Source organism: Megalobrama amblycephala, linkage group LG2 (genome assembly GCF_018812025.1).
Source record: "Megalobrama amblycephala isolate DHTTF-2021 linkage group LG2, ASM1881202v1, whole genome shotgun sequence".
Taxonomy (NCBI): domain Eukaryota; kingdom Metazoa; phylum Chordata; class Actinopteri; order Cypriniformes; family Xenocyprididae; genus Megalobrama; species Megalobrama amblycephala.
In genome coordinates, this window is record NC_063045.1 from 38,455,035 (window position 1) to 38,468,793 (window position 13,759).

The window sequence follows — 13,759 nt, forward strand, 5'->3', positions numbered from 1 at the left end:
TTAGATCTTTCTAAAAATAAAAAAACAAGAAATATCGCAATATATCACCTTTCTTACAATATCGCAATATATCACAATATATCGTATCGTAACCCCTGTATCGTGATACGTATTGTATTGCCAGATTCTTGGCAATACACAGCCCTAATTAAAAGCAAAGTTCATATTTAATGGTGTCTCAAAATAGCACAGTTGAGAACACAGATGTTCTGAAGATTATCTTAAGAAGTACCAGAGAATCATTTTCAGTATATTAAGTACAAAATTAGTGCGTGAAAATAGAGCACTTTAAGTACATTATTGTAATGTACTTTTTTTTCACCTGGGTACCTACGGTTTCCTTTTCAAGAATTTAATCCTATAATTTTTCTTAATTTTTGTCTCAGAACAGTTGTATTGCCCTGACATTGTTCAATGAAAAATATCAAAGTATATTTTCATTCAAAAATTTAAACATGTTGATAATAGAAAAGATGTATTCAAATGATTGAAAAAATAAACTGCATTTTGTATTTTAAAATAAATTGATAGTTCCAAAAAGTGTCATGTCATGTACAGTGGGGATCGAAAGTTTGGGAACCCCTTTCAGAATCTGTGAAAATGTTAATTTTTTTAACAAAACAAGAGAGATCATACAAAATGCATGTTATTTTTTGTTTAGTACTGTCCTGAGTAAGATATTTTACATAAAAGATGTTTACATATAGTCCACAAGACAAAAAAATAGCTGAATTTATTAAAATAACCCCGTTCAAAAGTTTGGGAGCCCTTGGATCTTAATACTGTGTGTGGTTACCTGATGATCCATGACTGTTTTTATGTTTTGTGATGGTTGTTCATGAGTCTCTTGTTTGTCCTGAGCAGTTAAACTGAGCTCTGTTCTTCAGAAAAATCAGGTCCTACAAATTCTTCAGTTTTATAGCATCTTTTGCATATTTGAACCCTTTCCAGCAGTTACTGTATGATTTTGAGATTCATCTTTTCATGCTGAGGACAATTGAGGGACTCAAACACAACTGTTAAAAAAAGGTTTAGACGTTCACTGATGCTCCAGAAGGAAACACGATGCAATAAGAGCCGGAGGGAGAAAACTTTTGAACAGGATGAAGATGTCCACATTTTTCTTATTTTGTTGAAATATATTTTTTTTTCATTTAGTACTGCCCATCGGAAGCAACAGAAGATACATACATGCAAAAATTAAGTACAATTTACCTTGATCTTCAAATTCAAAAAGTTTTCACCCCCCAGCTCTTAAGGCATCGTGTTTCCTTCTGGAGCATCAGTGAATGTTTGAACCTTTTTTAATAGTTGTGTTTGAGTCCCTCAATTGTCCTCAGTGTGAAAAGATGGATCTCAAAATCATACAGTCACTGCTGGAAAGGGTTCAAATATGCAAAAGATGCTGGAAAACTGAAGAATCTGCAGGACCTGGAGGATTTTTCTGAAGAACAGAGTTCAGTTTAACTGCTCAGGACAAACAAGAGACTCATGAACAACCATCACAAAACAAAAAAACAGTCATGGATCATCAGGTAACCACACACAGTATTAAGATCCAAGGGTTCCCAAACTTTTGAACGGGGTTATTTTAATAAATTCAGCAATTTTTTGTCTTGTGGACTATATGTAAACATCTTTTATGTAAAATATCTTACTCAGGACAGTACTAAACAAAAAATAACATGCATTTTGTATGATCTCTCTTGTTTTGTTAAATATTTTCACAGATTCTGAAAGGGGTTCCCAAACTTTCGATCCCCACTATACATTGTGATCACAGCCACTTCTGGCTAAAACAAGTTTAGTTTTATGCCCAATTATTGATTACAATTCTTAATGCATCGCAAGTACACATTGCATTCTCAGCATTGTTGAAATGTGCACTTTAGCATGTGTGAAAACTGTCTTCAGTTTTCTCTTTCAGGTCAATTTAAAAGTTTGATAAGAATCTTGCTGAGCAATTTAGTTAAAGTTGCCGACATGTTTAGATCAGGTTTAATGGCGTTTTAAGGTAACTCTATCACTACTGGGTTTATTACCACCACAGTGGTCAAAGCTTAATTCAAGTAATTTTGTAATGGAACATAATAACTATATGACTCATTTTATATTAGAAGGTAACACAAAACTGGTACTTACCATTCCTACACAAATCACATTAAAATTTAAAAACTCATTTGATTAAAAAGAAATCCACAATGAATAAGGAAAACCTTGACCTAGTGACTTAATCAGATCAGTGAATGGAGAATGGGGCGCCTGACGCCTCCGTGTCGTCCTCTAAATTGGGCTTTATGAGTTTGCATTGTGCTGTTGTGCATTAATCTTACCCCACAACAATTCAATGAGCGATTTGTTGCCGTGTCCTATGTGACACAATGCGTCTCATTCACCACCCGCTCCATGTGTGGGAAGTTCTGGCCGGTCTCTCTCTCTAACTGTCCTGTGCGAGTACCAGGCAAATAGTTCCTTTTATTCTTTATACCAGTTGCATCAAACATTCATTGTTATCTCAGTTACATTTGTGTACAAGATGTTTATTACACACAGATTTAATCACCATTGTTTGGAGAGTCAAATTTTGATGAGTAAACGCCAATGTCATTGATTACGAACAAAGTAAGATTACATTTGTTCATTTCGAATAAATATTGTTCTAAGAAACATATATACGCAATTTGTATCTCCACAGCACAATGAAAATGTAATGGTGTTCCTTTAAATCGATGACTTCAAATGTCTGGTATTCCCATCCTGCCACTGCCACAGACGGAGGGCAGACCAGTGGGCGTCTTCCAGAAAGAGCTGCACCCAATGCCAGACCATGTAAGGCTAGCCAATGTGCCCAAAAATAAATATCAAAGATCACTGGGAGAGAGTGGGAGAAATGGATGTAGAAGGAGAGAAAGAAACAGAGCCTCACAGATGTTTTCAGGAACACCGCCACCGCTCAGCCATTGAGTCCATATGTGCTGCTGGCTACATGTGGAGGATCACAGAGCATTTATGTCTGTCTGCATGCTGCAAAACCAAAGTCTAGTTAATGGGATTGCCCCACACTACCGCCACTTTGCTCTTCTGCTTTGATAGGCCATGTGGGATGTCTGCTTTAATTTAGTTAGTCTGACCTTCCTGCAGTTTCAACACTTTGCACATTAAAATAACAAAGTCCAGATGTCTGATGCATGACATAGATGGTGACATAGAAGTGACTATTATCAAAGCCCGGTCAGTTCACTTGGCAACCATCTTGGTAATGCCCCTGGGCAGCTGTTTTCTAGGCATGCAAGTCCTTTCAAGCTGAAAACTGTTAGCTTTAATTCCAATACAATTGTTAATATAACATATATAGGGAAAACGTTGCTTTAGAAACATTTATCTGTGATCTACCTTGTCTTGTCCCTCGTTCGCCTAATTGATTGTGTACTTGTACTTCAAATCTTATACACTTAAAAAATTGTATATTTTTAAAAAACTGTATTTGCAGATAATGTAATATTGATGAAAGATAATGCTTTATTTTAGGGTGATGTAGTTACACATTACTACATGTACTTCCTATAGTAATAACAGTAAATTATGCATAATTACAAGTAAGTAACCCTAAACCAAACCTTTACCCTAATCGTAACTATATAGAAAGTACATGTAGTTAATTCATATTACTCATTACTTAATTAAGTGCAATGTAACTACATCACCTTAAAATAAAGTAACAATGAAATGTATGTGCACGTGTTTCTTGCAACATGTACTCCAACCAATAATAATGTCAATGTTAAAGTGCTTTGTAAAATGTCACTTAGTTTTAAGTACATTTTAAATCATGTTTTAATAACGTTTTGTCGTGCTTTAAAGAAGTACTTATTTTGATGTGTTGACATACTAAAGCATATGTAGGCTACTTGATTATTTTAACTGTAGTGTTATTCGATATTACAGGTTAACATATTTTAATTGTACTAAATTGCAACTTAACCATTACAACTGTAATTACAAATATATTTAAATATGACCTAGATAACATCAAAGTATAGTTTAGTTTACCATAAATGCTTGAGAGTACATTTTGCAGTACACTTAACTTATATTTCAAAGACATGTGAATATACTTAAGGCCTACTTAAAATTGCTCTTAAGTTCAACTATTTACACTTAATAGAAATTTGAACTATAATACAGTTTCATTTAATTGCAAATAACATGCAACTGTCACAGCTGGCTGTAGTAAATAGCTCACAAAGACATACATAAGGAATACTATACGGAAAACTAACACAACCAACTTAAAGGTGCCATCAAACGTTTTTTTACAAGATGTAATATAAGTCTAAGGTGTCCTCTGAATGTTTCTGTGAAGTTGCAGCTCAAAATACCCCATAGATTTTTTTTAAATTAATTTTTTTAACTGCCTATTTTGAGGCATAATTAGAAATGCGCCGATTCAGGCTGCTGCCCCTTTAATTGCTTGCGCTCTCCGCCCCCTCCGTGAATACAGTAAGAAACGATGGTAACTTTAACCACAATTAACAGTACATTAGCAACATGCTAACGAAACATTTAGAAAGACAATTTACAAATATCACTAAAAATATCATGTTATCATGGATCATGTCAGTTATTATCGCTCCATCTGCCATTTTTCGATGTTGTCCTTGCTTGCTTACCTAGTCTGATGATTCAGCTGTGCACAGATCCAGACATTAATACTGGCTGCCCTTGTGTAATGCCTCGATCATGGGCTGGCATATGCAAATATTGGAGGTGTACATATTAATGATCCAGACTGTTACGTAACAGTCGGTGTTATGTTGAGATTCGCCTGTTCTTTGGAGGTCTTTTAAACAAATGAGATTTATATAAGAAGGAGGAAACAATGGAGTTTGAGACTCACTGACATTTCCATGTACTGAACTCTTGTTATTCAACTATGCCAAGGTAAATTCAATTTTCAATTCGATGGCACTTTTAAAACTAACAATCAACAATGCAGAACAAAGAACTACTGTAACTGAAACTGAGGGATTAAATACAGAGCAAACAAAGGGAGAAACTAACTAGACACACCTGAACTGAGGACTCTAATCAATCAGTAACCATAGAAACAAACAGGCAGGGAATAGAGGAGAACAGAACCAATTAACAAGTATAACAGCAAACAGAAACAGAACACTATGAAAACTTAATCAAAACAGAACATACACATGACAGCAAAACATTCAGCTCGCACTTAAGTAGATTCTCTTAAATAATAGCCATAATAATATAGCTTTGTAATATAGCTTTGATTATCTTTGAATGTTAACACATGTTCAAATGATGATATGGAAGTAGAGACTGAAGCAATCTATAGAGATATGTTTTTTCTGTTTGAACTACAAAGTTTATGTAATTTGTTTTCTACAGTGTGCAGTCAAATATACTACACAAACAGACATTACACAACAGAAGTCATGTAAAAAAAAAGTAATTAAATTGAGGCTATACTTTTATCATGGGAAAGGGAGTTTTAGGCCTAATACGAAGTGGAGAAACTAAAACTGTGGTAAATCAGTGTAACACTCAGTTTCAAATGGCTTATTGCTTTATTAATTTACCAGATGGTTATGACTTGTTAGCCCCTGCTGGTAGATGCAGTAGCAAAGAGCATACCTATTTCTCCTTTAATGGTCATTCAGTAGTAGCCATGTAACCATTTGTGCAAGCAACATGTATATCATTAGTATTTATTTTTCAGATGGAAATTATGCTGTTGATTCTTCACAGGTGGAGTAATTGTGTGTCTTTTGTGTGAGGAAGAAATGCTTAATTTGTCCTGGTTTACTTAAGCACTGCCTCACCCCCTTATTATATTACACAAGCTATTCCATATGTCCCCACAACCAGGCTAAGGTTAAAATGGGCCAGGTCAGGGTTGAGTTCTCAATCACTGTATGTGTGAATGGATGACATTCCCTGCTTTCAGGGGGAAAATGAGCCTAAAATGAGCCTAAAATAAATCAGGACTCATACGGCCATCTAGTGTTGAATATTGGAACTACTTCTTCCTCTGTGTACAAAAAGGTTGTATTCACTTTAAGATGTTATTAAAGATGTTAGTTCATTTTTATATTTATTTATAGTCTTGCTAAACCGTTGTCATGAGAAATTGAGTCCCCCCCCCCCATATCCACCCAATGATCAAAAGTTGTTATTGTGATGTCTTGACTAATTATAACCTATTTAACTATTGTATGTTTATTACAGTAAGTGCACAAACAACATGCTTGAAATATAAAATGAATGTCTATGTATTGCATAATAAAACAAACTGGAAACTTGGAAACAAAAGACACCTAGTATAATATAACTAGCAGGCTAATCGGGTAGATGTATGCTATGCTATAAGCTAATTAAAAAAATAAAAAACACTAAGAATGAGAAATGCTTGATTTCACAACCTATAGCTTCAGTTATATACTAGTATAAGAACCATGTAATTTAAAGATAATTATAATGCATTTAAAATATATATATATAATGTGATTTTTTTGAAAACTCAAGTAAAACAAACGATTACACTAATGGTTGGACTCGAAAGTGTTCCTTACAACTTGTCAAATAAACCTAATCCATGGATATTGACATGCAGCCAGGAGTCGTGTTTGCTGACATTTATATGTGCCTGATTTCGACGCCAGGGAAATACATAAAGCAAATCTGCCTATGAATATTTGATATAACTACAATATAGTTAGGTTTAAATCCGAGTGATCACTTATATCAATGTTATATATATCGTCATATTGTCCAGCCCTAAAATTTGTATAGTTTTTGTTAGTGTTTATTTAAAAACACCCAATTATGCAGAATATAAGATGGTAAATATTTAATTGATGAGTTGTCAACACAATATATAACAATTCAATATATATTGTATGATTTTACCTCAAGATCCAACTATAGAGAATACGAACCGACGTCACGCCTCGTTGCATGCCGGGGCGGCGCCGCCATTTTGACAGGATCGCCCTCTATTACTCGCACTGAAATTAATACGGATTCTTGCTTACCTTTTGTTTTGTTTCTGCCATTAAGTGGAACGTTAACATTTTTAATGGTATCGTTTGCAGGGAATAGAAGCTATTTTATCGCGTCGCGATGTTTTTTTTTCCCTTAAGTTTTGTAGAATTTCGTTTACAATGTTGATCTGTTTACCGTGTCGCACGGTGGACGCTCACCACTGCTTCAGCCATCGTATGAATATCCAAATAAATCTATGTGATCAACACACTGAGAAAAGTCTATTCATTTATTTGTTGGAAACGTTTAAATGGTGCATTTAAGCATACTGAGTAGGCCTACAACTGTTGTCATTGTAATCCCCCTTTTCCACGATCACATCAGGAGAATCAGAGATTATGGGTCAAATTCAGCGGTTTATAAAAACCGTTATGAAGAAAATGTATAAAATGATTGCATTTTAAGTGATACTGAAAGTTTATATTTCGGTCTCATCCGTTTTTCAGCATGTGCTTTATTTGTAAATAGAATTTGGTCTCTTTAATATCAGTCTAAGTGCATTAAGCCTTTTCTTGAGAGGACACGTAGGAAACCCTTTTTATAAACGCGTTGCGTTCATATTTTGGGCTCATTTGCGTATCTCCACGCAGTATGCTTTAATAAATATACAGAATTGTTTGTTTGTCACATGAAGCGTTTTTCTTGTTAAGCATTTGAATGTCCCCGTCAAGTTCTGCTAATTCACGAGCGCAGTGAGAGTCAGACTTGCAACAATGTTAATTATTAAACCAAACGAAATCAAAACGTTCAAAAACACTTAGCAATGTGATTCTTTTATTGAGTGATAAGCAGTGGGTTTAATCAGTGCAATTATGAATAGATTTGCCATCCGGCGTCTTCTCGTCATCTCCTCGACTTGGTGTTCCCTTGGTGTTTTTACACGTACAAAAGGCGAAAAAACGTTTTTCACTGTCTTGTTTTCTCTCAGAACGATGATCTGAGTTACTATCACAATTATCGATGCAGCATTAATGACATACAATGGTGACATTTTTCACAATCACGACAGAAAACAAATTACTGCACTAAACTCAATAAGGGAAAGGCAGCGCGATCCTGTCAAGATAAACAAAGAAGTTACCCAGAACTCAATGCGGCGTGACGTCAGATTCGTATTCTCTATTTGACACAAAATGATAATTGCAAATCCATGTTTCTCTGCCTGGAGTCCAGTTTCTGTGAATTGCAGTGATCCATTTGCTTTTTTTTTTTTTTTCTGTGGCATTCGCAGTCTGTAAATATATACCTCAGGTTTTGTGTCAAAGCTATTTGTACAGTCAATCACAAAGCTCTTTTCCGTTTTGGAAGTATTTTGTGTGTTTTTCGCGGCATTCACACTGAAAACCAATGCTGCCGCTCAGTCTGTTGCCACTCAGTGGGCGTAACCGCAGTGATAACGGTCGACGGTTACGTCACGTGCATACCCTCTATTGCTAACTTTAGCCTGCTAGCATTGAAAGCATAAGATCCCTTAACTGGAAAGGCCAGACTGATATATCTTCTACAAGATATATCAGTCTGATCAGTCCGCCCTCCGTCGCGCCTCGAGTCAACTCCAAACCGTACCGTGCAATCAGATTCGTTTATTTCAGTGACGCAAACAGCGTCACTCTAGTGCGGGGAAAGTCCCTTCAATATCAACAAAGATTGCGCACGGGAGACCCGAGAGTTTGTTCTATTCAGCCGTGAATTCAGTTTTAAATGACCAAAAACACATTAATTATTTACTTTTCACTCTTGACTCTCTTGTCGCTTTGCTAACGTCATATCCGCCCTTCTCTGATTGGTTTACTCCGCTTCCTGTTTGCTTGGATTTGCTCCACCCTAGAAATCGAATTGATTCAATGGCCGACCAGACTCATACGTTGGTACGCTGCCCTACTTAATTGAAAGAAAGACAGGTAGGGGGCGCTACATCATCTTCATAGTTATCGTTCTTGGTATAAAAAGAGCACAGATGAGTCCAATTTTTCAAGCACTTCTTATCCTATTTCTATTGTACAACCTGTAATTGAAATTTAAATCTTTTTGTCATTCATTACAATAGGGATGACAACTTCCTAGACTTTTCAGGAAGAAATGTAGTCTGTGCATTCAGGTAAACTCTGGCGAGAGTCAAATTAAAAATAAAAAGTACAAGTGAGTAATATTTTTTTAAAGCATTTCTGCTCTCTATTTTACAACATGTAGTTTGAATTGATTGTATATCTTTTTTCATTCATTAGGAGGGCAACTGCCTGGATGTTGCAAGAGGAGATGGAGCCTGTCTGAAATCAGCATCAGAGGGTGATAGTCTTAAAGTGTGAGGAACGACTGGATTGACCCTGCTGTGCTCCTTTTCCTTCTCTATCCATTGTAGAGGGCCATGGTCAAAATATATATTTTTCCTAAAAAAACTTGGGAGTGTATTTGAATAGTGCTCTTAAATTTGATATACAGGTCAGTTCTGTGGTCAAATCTACTTTCCTTCATCTGAGAGCACTGGCAAAGGTGAGGGCTTTTTTGTCCTTTAAGAATTTTGAGAGGGCCATTTATGCCCTGATTACGTCAAGGCTTGAGTATTGCAACTCACTCTATATAGAAATCTGTCAAATTTCTCTTTCAAGGCTAAAATTGTACAAAATGCAGCTGCTAGGCTCCTGACTTACCAATATGCCTACCTTAATTTCATTACACTGGTTGCTGGCCCACTACAAAATTGATTTTAAAGTTCTAGTATAAATCTGTCAATGGCTTAGCAGCATCCTATCTCGCTGATCTCCTGCTGGATCATTACTCGGGGTGTCTCTGAGATCCTCAAACCAACTATTAGTGGTCCAGGACCAGATTAAAACTTAGTGAGCATTTGCAGTAGCAGCACCAAAATTGTGGAACAGTGTGTCTGTTAGTATTAGAACTGCCACAACTGTAGATAATGTTAAATCAAAACTCAAATCTTATTTGTTTTCTATAGCTTTTAATCAATAATGCCTTGTCTATTTTATGTGTTATTGAGTTTTACCCTATACCACTATAGCACTTTGGTCAATGGCTGTTTTAATTGAGCTCTTTAAATAAAGTGACATTGACACAGTCCATCAGGGACCATCCTCTTTGAAATTCAGAAAGAACCGCCTGATTCTTGATTTCAAAAGGACCGTCTGTAACAGTAACAGGAACAACTGGGAAAAGTCTGGGCCATGCAGGATGCAGAGCCTTTCTTGCTGTTCTGCTCCACTAAACCTTTTTGGATTGTCCTATCTCTGTCAGGTCTGTGAGAAGACTGCTAAAAGGTTGCATTCAGCCAACTAAAGAAGAACCTAATTTTTGGTGCATACTCTGGTTCCACTGATGCCAAAATTTGGTTCGTTTGGATGACATGAACACTGTTTTCTGAAGTCAGGTGTGCACACGCAAACATACTCGAATCCTGGTCTGGGGTACGGTTCATGGGGTATGGTTTGCTGCTGACAAGAATGAAAAAATAAAGATACAAAGACTTTTTCAGATTGAGATCCAGATCATCCCAGTTCTTCAAAGTGGACAACAAAGTAGTCGATGTATGCGGCTGAATAGGACTAATGTGGTTAGATGATGACGTTTACCTATTTATTTATTTTTTAGTCAGACTGAACCATCAATTCAACTAAAACAGAGTATTAGGTTCCATTTAAATGTTGCCAGTGACAGGCCAAATGTATAACCTGAAATAGAAATGTCTTACCTTCTAAGTACGGATGCACCGATACCAGTATCATACTCGTACTCATTAAAATGCTCCGATACCAAAAACTGAGACCACGCATCATGTGTGGTAAACCGACAACAGAGCAAACATAGAGCACAATGGAGATATCAGAGAAGGATGTCTATGAAGTAAATGTTTCTTATTAACAGAATAATAAACAAATTAAATATTCACGCTATATTGTAAATTAACACCACACACATTCTGTGTTTCTACCACCCAAGACAGTACAGAAGCATGAATGCTGCTGTGCAGCCTTTTTTAAATGAAGAAAACATTAAATAAATTCAAAATCAAGACTACTCTAACAGGCTATTTTTAGACATAAAATAATTAATAATATACTTAATAGTAATAAAATATTTTAACAGCACTTACCTGAAGCGAATTAGAGTTTGTTTTGGGCAAAGGCTGTTGCACTGTTAGCCCGGATAAGTTGAATTTACTTAAAAAATTTGAGGAAACTGGTTGCCCTAAAAAAATTAAGTAATGATTAAGTAATGTGAACTTAATAATTCGAGTTCATTTAACTTAAAATGTTTTGTAATATTAATTACTTTGTAGTTATTACAACTAGTATATTTAACTTCAATGTACTAAGCAAGTTAACTTGCCACCAATCAAAATTCATCCATGCCTCCCATCATGCATTGCTGCATGAATAAATTATGAGCTGAATTGTCTTAGTAATTTTCTTTATTCTCACTATTTAAATTTAGCTGTTTTTCTCTTTTTAGTAGCTTGTTTTCTAATGTTCAGAGTTGATCTGTTTATCAGAACATGCTGCTTGTCACCGTCATTGAGATTCACAGGCTGATTCTTGATGTCTGTGTGTGCCTAAAATATATATATATATATATATTTTTTGTGATAAGGACAACTTTAAAAAAAAAAATTGTATTGTAGAAGTTGATCCTCCGCTGTAGAATCACAGTGCTGCTGTAATCAATAATTTAAATCTAACTCAGAGATTGGGCTCTAAATGAGTTTAGTGATTCAGATGAAATAATGATTATGTGAAAACATAACCAACATCACCTGATCATCTTTTAACTTTGCTTGTCTGGTTGGTTTTAATACAGTTAAAACTGCCCAAACAAAATCTAATATTAAAAAGTCAAGGGTCAAGAGCTCAACTAAAACAAACACTGACCCTCGATGATGGTAACTTAAAAATTGTGATTTTCTCCTTTGGTGAAAAACTATAAGGTAAATGTTAGGAAAAAATGTCTGTAGAACAGCCAAAACAAATGTTCCAACTGCTCATCAACAGCTCCTTGAATTCATACACACCACGACAAAATGGCGTCATTACCTGCCGCAAACCAGTGTGAAGGAGGCGTGGCCAGGAGAAAAACTTAATAATTTAAGTGCATTTAACTTACATTTATTAACACATTCAAATACACCCACAAATTAGTAGAATATACTTATATTTTATAAGTAATGCAACCAAACTTAAATATTTTAAGTATATTGTAATTATATTTTTTAAGTAAATATAAAATCCGGGCTAAGAGTGTGTTGTAAAGAGAGAGCAGAGAGGGAAATAGCTGAAATAACATAAATATCTGTATTTAAATAGCTGCCAGTCACATTTTTAGTAATCCACCAATAGGAGCTCAAGAAAAGATGCAAAAAAAAGAAAGAAAGCAACCAATAGCGTTGTTGAATAGGTGTGGACTGCCACAAACCTGCCACATATGACTAGCAGGTTACATGTGTTTTTTCAAGTATGAACCAAAGGTTTACCATAAGTTAACATATTCCATTGTGTGCCATAGCCAAGTCACATGATCCTCAGTTGTGTACTTTCATATGGGCCATATGGCCAAATGGTGATCCAAAAGAAAATTCCCTCCAATTCTAAAGCTATGGCAAAACATAAATGGTGAAAATTTGGCCCACATATGCTCAACCATGCCATATCTATAGGCCAGATGTGATGGGTATCTTCCACATTTGGCCCAAAAGGTTCTTGCTATCAGGATAGCTGCTGTGTGCGAGTTGATAAGCGAAACACGCAGAGTGAATTAAGCGTGCTGTGGCAGAGACACACGAGCTTGTTGATCGCATCCCTTTTTCACAGACATCGCTGGAAAGTTTGTTGTCCGGTCGGAAATGGCAAATTGGCAATAGCAAAGAAAGTAAAACGCAGTGCACTTGATTGCTGATCATGTTTGCTGAAACATGAACTGTTACATGGCTATGTACAGTATAACTAGTGGTTCCCTACATTATTACAGGAAGGAGCTATAGCAATCACAAGACGTTTTAAAGAAGTTTTCTGTGCGCAAACACCCGAAGTGCGTGCCCAGAAAGCTACCTCTCAGACAGCATGCGAATAACCTATAAATTAAGGGTTAGTTCACCCAAAATAAAAATTCTGTCATTAATTACTCATCCTCATGTTGTTCCAAACCTGTAAGACTTTCGTTCATCTTTGGAACACAAATGAAGATCTTTTTGATAAAATCTGAGAGCTTTCTGTCCCTCCATAGACAGCTATGCAATTAAAACTTTGATGCTTCAAAAAATTCATAAAGAGATTGTAAAACTAATCTACGGAAGAGGATTAGGGCCAAGCAATAATAAAAAAAATAAAACCATCTTGAGATTAAAGTTGTTAAATTTCGAGAAAAAAGTCCAGATAAAATGTTGAGAATAAAGTCATTAAATTACGAGAAAAAAGTCGTTAAATTACGAGAACAAATTTGTTAAATTATGAGAAAAATGTTGTTAAATTTCAAGAAAAAAGTCGAGATAAAATGTTGAGAATAAAGTCATTAAATTACGAGAAAAAAGTCGTTAAATTACGAGAACATATTCGTTAAATTATGAGAAAAATGTCGTTAAATTTCGAGAAAAAAGTCGAGATAAAATCTTGAGAATAAAGTTATTAAATTATGAGAATAAAGTCATTAAATTAATTTAAATTTATCGTAATTTAACAAATTTGTTCTCGTA

At 35.4% G+C, this 13,759-nt stretch overlaps 1 long non-coding RNA gene across 1 annotated transcript; it reads left to right on the plus strand.

The window, feature by feature from the left end:
- The first annotated feature begins 8,907 nt into the window (after nucleotides 1-8,907).
- On the plus strand, nucleotides 8,908-10,386 carry LOC125262877. The gene is made up of 3 exons (XR_007183652.1): nucleotides 8,908-8,966; nucleotides 9,113-9,204; nucleotides 9,291-10,386. It is a non-coding gene; the product is annotated as an uncharacterized LOC125262877 (long non-coding RNA).
- The last annotated feature ends 3,373 nt before the right edge of the window (nucleotides 10,387-13,759 follow it).